Consider the following 8,455-nt stretch of genomic DNA (forward strand, 5'->3'; position numbering starts at 1 on the left):
GATTCTGGGGATGGGGGGAGAGAGAGATTCTGGGGATGTGGGGGGAGAGAGAGATTCTGGGGATGGGGGGAGAGAGAGATTCTGGGGATGGGGGGAGAGAGAGATTCTGGGGATGTGGGGAGAGAGAGATTCTGGGGATGGGGGGGGGAGAGAGATTCTGGGGATGTGGGGGGAGAGAGATTCTGGGGATGGGGGGAGAGAGATTCTGGGGATGGGGGAGAGAGATTCTGGGGATGGGGGGAGAGAGATTCTGGGGATGGGGGGAGAGAGATTCTGGGGATGTGGGGGGGGGAGAGAGATTCTGGGGATGTGGGGGGGGGAAGAGAGATTCTGGGGATGTGGGGGGGGGAGAGAGAATCTGGGGATCGGGGGAGAGAGATTCTGGGGATGTGGGAGGAGAGAGATTCTGGGGATGTGGCGGGGGGGGAAGAGAGATTCTGGGGATGGGGGGAGAGAGATTCTGGGGATGGGGGAGAGAGAGATTCTGGGGATGTGGGGGGAGAGAGATTCTGGGGATGTGGGGGGAGAGATTCTGGGGATGGGGGGAGAGAGATTCTGGGGATGGGGGAGAGAGAGATTCTGGGGATGTGGGGGGAGAGAGATTCTGGGGATGTGGGGGGAGAGATTCTGGGGATGTGGGGGGGGGAGAGAGATTCTGGGGATGTGGGGGGAGAGATTCTGGGGATGTGGGGGGAGAGATTCTGGGGATGTGGGGGGGGGGAGAGATTCTGGGGATGTGGGGGGAGAGAGATTCTGGGGATGTGTGGGGGGGAGAGAGATTCTGGGGATGTGGGGGGAGAGAGATTCTGGGGATGTGGGGGGAGAGATTCTGGGGATGTGGGGGGTGGAGAGAGATTCTGGGGATGTGGGGGGTGGAGAGAGATTCTGGGGATGTGGGGGGGCGAGAGATTCTGGGGATGGGGGGGGAGAGATTCTGGGGAAGTTGGGGGGAGAGAGATTCTGGGGATGGGGAGGGGGGGGAATCTGGGGATGGCGGGCAGAGAGATTCTGGGGATGTGGGGGGAGAGAGATTCTGGGGATGTGGAGGGGGGGAGAGAGATTCTGGGGATGTGGGAGGGGGAGAGAGATTCTGGGGATGGGGGGAGAGATTCTGGGGATGTGGAGGGGGGAGAGATTCTGGGGATGTGGGAGGGGGAGAGAGATTCTGGGGATGGGGGGAGAGATTCTGGGGATGTGGAGGGGGGAGAGATTCTGGGGATGTGGGAGGGGGAGAGAGATTCTGGGGATGTGGGGGGAGAGAGATTCTGGGGATGTGGGGGGAGAGAGATTCTGGGGATGTGGGGGGAGAGAGATTCTGGGGATGTGGGGGGGAGAGAGATTCTGGGGATGTGGGGGGGAGAGAGATTCTGGGGATGGGGGGAGAGATTCTGGGGATGTGGAGGGGGGAGAGATTCTGGGGATGTGGGAGGGGGAGAGATTCTGGGGATGTGGGGGGAAGAGAGATTCTGGGGATGTGGGGGGAGAGAGATTCTGGGGATGTGGGGGGGAGAGAGATTCTGGGGATGTGGGGAGAGAGAGATTCTGGGGATGGGGGGAGAGATTCTGGGGATGTGGGGGGAGACAGATTCTGGGGATGTGGGGGGAGAGAGATTCTGGGGATGTGGGGGGAGAGAGATTCTGGGGATGTGGGGGGGAGAGAGATTCTGGGGATGTGGGGGGGAGAGAGATTCTGGGGATGTGGGGGGGAGAGAGATTCTGGGGATGTGGGGGGGAGAGAGATTCTGGGGATGTGGGGGGGAGAGAGATTCTGGGGATGTGGGGGGGAGAGAGATTCTGGGGATGTGGGGGGGAGAGAGATTCTGGGGATGTGGGGGGGAGAGAGATTCTGGGGATGTGGGGGGGAGAGAGATTCTGGGGATGTGGGGGGAGAGAGATTCCGGGGATGGGGGGAGATTCTGGGGATGGGGGAGAGAGATTCCGGGGATGGGGGGAGATTCTGGGCATGGGGGGAGATTCTGGGGATGTAGGAGGGGGAGAGAGATTCTGGGGATGGGGGGAGAGAGATTCTGGGGATGGGGGAGGGGAGAGAGATTCTGGGGATGGGGGGAGAGAGATTCTGGGGATGTGGGGGGAGAGAGATTCTGGAGATGTGGGGGGAGAGAGATTTTGGGGATGTGGAGGGAGAGATTCTGGGGATGGGGGGAGAGAGATTCTGGGGATGGGGGGAGAGAGATTCTGGGGATGGGGGGAGAGAGATTCTGGGGATGGGGGAGATTCTGGGGATGGGGGGAGAGAGATTCTGTGGATGTGGGAGGGGGAGAGAGATTCTGGAGATGTGGGAGGGGGCAAGAGATTCTGGGGATGTGGGGGGAGAGAGATTCTGGGGAAGTGGGGGGAGAGATTCTGGGGATGGGGGGTGCAGAGAGATTCTGGGGATGTGGGGGGGCGAGAGATTCTGGGGATGTGGGAGGGAGAGAGATTCTGGGGATGTGGGGGGAGAGAGATTCTGGGGATGGGGGAGAGAGATTCTGGGGATGGGGAGGGCGAGAGATTCTGGGGATGTGGGGGGAGAGAGATTCTGGGGATGTGGGGGGAGAGAGATTCTGGGGATGTGGGAGGGGGAGAGATTCTGGGGATGGGGGGAGAGAGATTCTGGGGATGGGGGAGAGAGATTCTGGGGATGGGGGGGCGAGAGATTCTGGGGAAGTGGGGGGGCGAGAGATTCTGGGGATGGGGTGGAGAGAGATTCTGGGGATGGGGGGGGAAGAGAGATTCTGGGGATGTGGGGGGGAGAGAGATTCTGGGGATGTGGGGGGGCGAGAGATTCTGGGGATGTGGGGGGGGGAGAGATTCTGGGTAAGTGGGGGGGAGAGAGATTCTGGGGAAGTGGGGGGGCAGAGAGATTCTGGGGATGTGGAGGCGGGGAGAGAGATTCTGGGGATGTGGAGGGGGGGAGAGAGATTCTGGGGATGTGGAGGGGGGAGAGAGATTCTGGGGATGTGGAAGGGGGGAGAGAGATTCTGGGGATGTGGGGGGAGAGAGATTCTGGGGATGTGGGGAGAGGGAGTTTCTGGGGATGTGGGGGGAGAGAGATTCTGGGGAAGTGGGGGGGGAGAGATTCTGGGGAAGTCGGGGGGAGAGAGATTCTGGGGAAGTGGGGGGGAGAGAGATTCTGGGGAAGTGGGGGGGAGAGAGATTCTGGGGAAGTGGGGGGGAGAGAGATTCTGGGGAAGTGGGGGGGAGAGAGATTCTGGGGATGGGGGGGGGAGAGAGATTCTGGGGAAGTGGCGGGGAGAGAGATTCTGGGGAAGTGGGGGGGAGAGAGATTCTGGGGATGTGGGGGGGAAGAGAGATTCTGGGGAAGTGGGGGGGAGAGAGATTCTGGGGATGGGGGGGGAGAGAGATTCTGGGGAAGTGGGGGGGAGAGAGATTCTGGGGAAGTGGGGGGGAGAGAGATTCTGGGGAAGTGGGGGGGAGAGAGATTCTGGGGAAGTGGGGGGGGGGAGAGTGATTCTGGGGATGTGGAGGGGGAGAGAGATTCTGGGGATGTGGAGGGGCGGAGAGAGATTCTGGGGATGTGGAGGGGGGGGCGAGAGATTCTGGGGATGTGGAAGGGGGGAGAGATTCTGGGGATGTGGAGGGGGGGAGAGAGATTCTGGGGATGTGGGGGGAGAGAGATTCTGGGGATGTGGGGGGAGAGAGATTCTGGGGATGTGGGGAGAGGGAGTTTCTGGGGATGTGTGGGGGAGAGAGTTTCTGGGGATGTGGGGGGAGAGAGATTCTGGGGATGTTGGGGGGAGAGAGATTCTGGGGATGAGGAGAGAGATTCTGGGGATGTGGGGGGAGAGAGATTCTGGGGATGTGGGGGGAGAGAGATTCTGGGGATGTGGGGGGAGAGAGATTCTGGGGATGGGGGAGAGAGATTCTGGGGATGGGGGGAGATTCTGGGGTTGGGGGGAGATTCTGGGGATGGGGGAGAGAGATTCTGGGGATGGGGGGAGATTCTGGGGATGGGGGAGATTCTGGGGATGTAGGGGGGAGAGAGATTCTGCGGATGGGGGAGAGAGATTCTGGGGATGGGGAGATTCTGGGGATGTGGTGGGGAGAGATTCTGGGGATGTGGGGGGGAGATTCTGGGGATCGGGGGGAGATTCTGGGGATGGGGGGAGATTCTGGGAATGTGGCGGGGGAGAGATTCTGGGGAAGTGGGGGGGAGAGAGATTCTGGGGAAGTGGGGGGGAAGAGAGATTCTGGGGATGTGGGAGGAGAGAGATTCTGGGGAAGTGGGGGGGAAGAGAGATTCTGGGGATGGGGGGAGATAGATTCTGGGGATGGGGGGGAGAGAGATTCTGGGGATGGGGGAGAGAGATTCTGGGGATGGGGGCCAGAGATTCTGGGGATGGGGGAGAGAGATTCTGGGGCTGTGGGGGGAGAGAGATTCTGGGGATGTGGGGAGTGAGATTCTGGGGATGTTGGGGGGAGAGAGATTCTGCGGATGTGGTGGGGAGAGAGATTCTGGGGATGTCAGGGGGGGAGATTCTGGGGTTGGAGAGAGATTTTGGGGATGTGGGGGGAGAGAGATTTTGGGGATGTGGGGGGGAGAGAGATTCTGGGGATGTGGGGGGGAGAGAGTTTCTGGGGATGTGCGGGGGAGATTCTGGGGATGTGGGGGGGGGAGAGATTCTGGGGATGTCGGGGGAGAGAGAGATTCTGGGGATGTGAGGGGAGAGAGATTCTGGGGATGTGCGGGGGTGATTCTGGGGATGTGGGGGTGGAGATTCTGGGGATGTGGGGGGAGAGAGATTTTGGGGATGGGAGAGAGAGTTTCCGGGGATGGGGGAGATTCTGGGGATGTGCGGGGGAGATTCTGGGGATGTGCGGGGGAGATTCTGGGGATGTGGGGGGGGAGAGATTCTGGGGATGTCGGGGGAGAGAGAGATTCTGGGGATGTCGGGGGAGAGATTCTGGGGATGTCGGGGGAGAGAGAGATTCTGGGGATGTCGGGGGAGAGAGCGATTCTGGGGATGTCGGGGGGAAGAGAGAGATTCTGGGGATGTTGGGGGAGAGAGATTCTGGGGATGTCGGGGGAGAGAGAGATTCTGGGGATGTGGGGGGAGAGATTCTGGGGATGTCGGGGGAGAGATTCTGGGGATGTCGGGGGAGAGATTCTGGGGATGTCGGGGGGAGAGATTTTGGGGATGTGGGGGGGGAGAGAGATTCTGGGGATGTGGGGGGAGAGAGATTCTGGGGATGTGCGGGGGCGATTCTGGGGATGTGGGGGGGGAGTGATTCTGGGGATGTGGGGGGGGAGAGATTCTGGGGATGTCGGGGGAGAGAGAGACTCTGGGGATGTCGGGGGAGAGATTATGGGGATGTCGGGGGAGAGAGAGATTCTGGGGATGTCGGGGGAGAGAGAGATTCTGGGGATGTCGGGGGAGAGAGAGATTCTGGGGATGTGGGGGGAGAGAGATTCTGGGGATGTGGGGGGAGAGAGATTCTGGGGATGTGGGGGGGGGAGATTCTGGGGATGTTGGGGGAGAGATTTTGGGGATGGGGAGAGAGATTCTGGGGATGTGGGGGGGAGAGATTCTGGGGATGCGGGGGGAGAGAGATTCTGGGGATGCGGGGGGAGAGAGATTCTGGGGATGTGCGGGGGAGAGAGATTTTGGGGATGTGGGGGGAGAGAGATTCTGGGGGTGTGGGGGGGAAGAGATTCTGGGGATGTGGCGGGGAGAGAGAGATTCTGGGGATGTGAGTGGAGAGAGAGATTCTGGGGATGTGGGGGGAGAGAGAGATTCTGGGGTTGTGGAGGGAGAGAGAGATTCTGGGGATGTGGGGGGGGAGAGAGATTCTGGGGATGTGGGGGGAGAGAGATTCTGGGGATGTGGGGGGGAGAGAGAGATTCTGGGGGTGTGGGGGGGAGAGAGATTTGGGGAATGTGGGGGGAGAGAGATTCTGGGGATGTGGGGGAGAGATTCTGGGGATGTGGGGGGAGAGAGATTCTGGGGATGTGGGGGGCGGAGAGAGATTCTGGGGATGTGGGGGGGGGGAGAGAGATTCTGGAGATGGGGGGAGAGAGATTCTGGGGATGGGGGGAGAGAGATTCTGGGGATGTGGGGGAGAGAGATTCTGGGGATGTGGGGGGGCGAGAGATTCTGGGGATGGGGGGGAGAGATTCTGGGGAAGTTGGGAGAGAGATTCTGGGGATGGGGAGGGGGGGGAATCTGGGGATGGCGGGGAGAGAGATTCTGGGGAAGTAGCGGGGGAGAAATTCTGGGGATGTGGAGGGGGGGAGAGAGATTCTGGGGAAGTGGGGGGGAAGAGAGATTCTGGGGATGTGGAGGGGGGGAGAGAGATTTCTGGGGATGTGGGAGGGGGAGAGAGATTCTGGGGATGGGGGGAGAGATTCTGGGGATGTGGAGGGGGGAGAGATTCTGGGGATGTGGGAGGGGGAGAGAGATTCTGGGGATGTGGGGGAGAGAGAGATTCTGGGGATGTGGGGGGAGAGAGATTCTGGGGATGTGGGGGGGAGAGAGATTCTGGGATGTGGCGGGGAGAGAGATTCTGGGGATGGGGGGAGAGATTCTGGGGATGTGGAGGGGGGAGAGATTCTGGGGATATGGGAGGGGGAGAGATTCTGGGGATGTGGGGGGAGAGGGATTCTGGGGATGTGGGGGGAGAGAGATTCTGGGGATGTGGGAGGGGGAGAGATTCTGGGGATGTGGGGGGGGAGAGAGATTCTGGGGATGGGGGAGAGAGATTCTGGGGATGGGGGGGGCGAGAGATTCTGGGGAAGTGGGGGGGCGAGAGATTCTGGGGAAGTGGGGGGGGAGAGAGATTCTGCGGAAGTGGGGGGGAGAGAGATTCTGGGGAAGTGGGGGGGGGAGAGAGATTCTGGGGATGTGGAGGGGGGGAGAGAGATTCTGGGGATGTGGAGGGGGGGAGAGAGATTCTGGGGATGTGGAGGGGGGGAGAGAGATTCTGGGGATGTGGAGGGGGGAGAGAGATTCTGGGGATGGGGGGGAGAGAGATTCTGGGGATGTGGGAGAGAGATTCTGGGGATGGGGGGGAGAGAGAGATTCTGGGGAAGTGGGGGGGGGAGAGATATTCTGGGGAAGTGGGGGGGAGAGAGATTCTGGTTAAGTGGGGGGGAGAGAGATTCTGGGGAAGTGGGGGGGCAGAGAGATTCTGGGGATGTGGAGGCGGGGGAGAGAGATTCTGGGGATGTGGAGGGGGGGGAGAGAGATTCTGGGGATGTGGAGGGGGGAGAGAGATTCTGGGGATGTGGAAGGGGGGAGAGAGATTCTGGGGATGTGGGGGGAGAGAGATTCTGGGGATGTGGGGAGAGGGAGTTTCTGGGGATGTGAGGGGGAGAGAGATTCTGGGGAAGTGGGGGGGGAGAGATTCTGGGGAAGTCGGGGGGAGAGAGATTCTGGGGAAGTGGGGGGAGAGAGATTCTGGGGAAGTGGGGGGGGAGAGAGATTCTGGGGAAGTGGGGGGGAGAGAGATTCTGGGGAAGTGGGGGGGAGAGAGATTCTGGGGAAGTGGGGGGGAGAGAGATTCTGGGGAAGTGGGGGGGGAGAGAGATTCTGGGGAAGTGGGGGGGGGGGAGAGTGATTCTGGGGATGTGGAGGGGGGAGAGAGATTCTGGGGATGTGGAGGGGCGGAGAGAGATTCTGGGGATGTGGAGGGGGGGCGAGAGATTCTGGGGATGTGGAAGGGGGGAGAGATTCTGGGGATGTGGAGGGGGGGAGAGAGATTCTGGGGATGTGGGGGGAGAGAGATTCTGGGGATGTGGGGGGAGAGAGATTCTGGGGATGTGGGGAGAGGGAGTTTCTGGGGATGTGTGGGGAGAGAGTTTCTGGGGATGTGGGGGGAGAGAGATTCTGGGGATGTTGGGGGGAGAGAGATTCTGGGGATGAGGAGAGAGATTCTGGGGATGTGGGGGGAGAGAGATTCTGGGGATGTGGGGGGAGAGAGATTCTGGGGATGTGGGGGGAGAGGGGGAGAGAGATTCTGGGGATGGGGGGAGAGAGATTCTGGGGATGGGGGGGAGATTCTGGGGATGGGGGAGATTCTGGGATGGGGGAGATTCTGGGGATGGGGGAGATTCTGGGGATGGGGGAGAGAGATTCTGGGGATGGGGGGAGATTCTGGGGATGGGGGAGATTCTGGGGATGTGGGGGGAGAGAGATTCTGGGGATGGGGGGAGAGAGATTCTGGGGATGGGGAGATTCTGGGGATGTGGTGGGGAGAGATTCTGGGGATGTGGGGGGGAGATTCTGGGGATGGGGGGGAGATTCTGGGGATGGGGGGGAGATTCTGGGAATGTGGCGGGGGAGAGATTCTGGGGAAGTGGGGGGGAGAGAGATTCTGGGGAAGTGGGGGGGAAGAGAGATTCTGGGGATGTGGGAGGAGAGAGATTCTGGGGAAGTGGGGGGGAAGAGAGATTCTGGGGAAGTGCGGGGGAGAGAGATTCTGGGGATGGGGGGGA

Source organism: Somniosus microcephalus, chromosome 4 (genome assembly GCF_052327205.1).
Source record: "Somniosus microcephalus isolate GS21.2 chromosome 4, FLI_Smic_1.0, whole genome shotgun sequence".
Taxonomy (NCBI): Eukaryota; Metazoa; Chordata; class Chondrichthyes; order Squaliformes; family Somniosidae; genus Somniosus; species Somniosus microcephalus.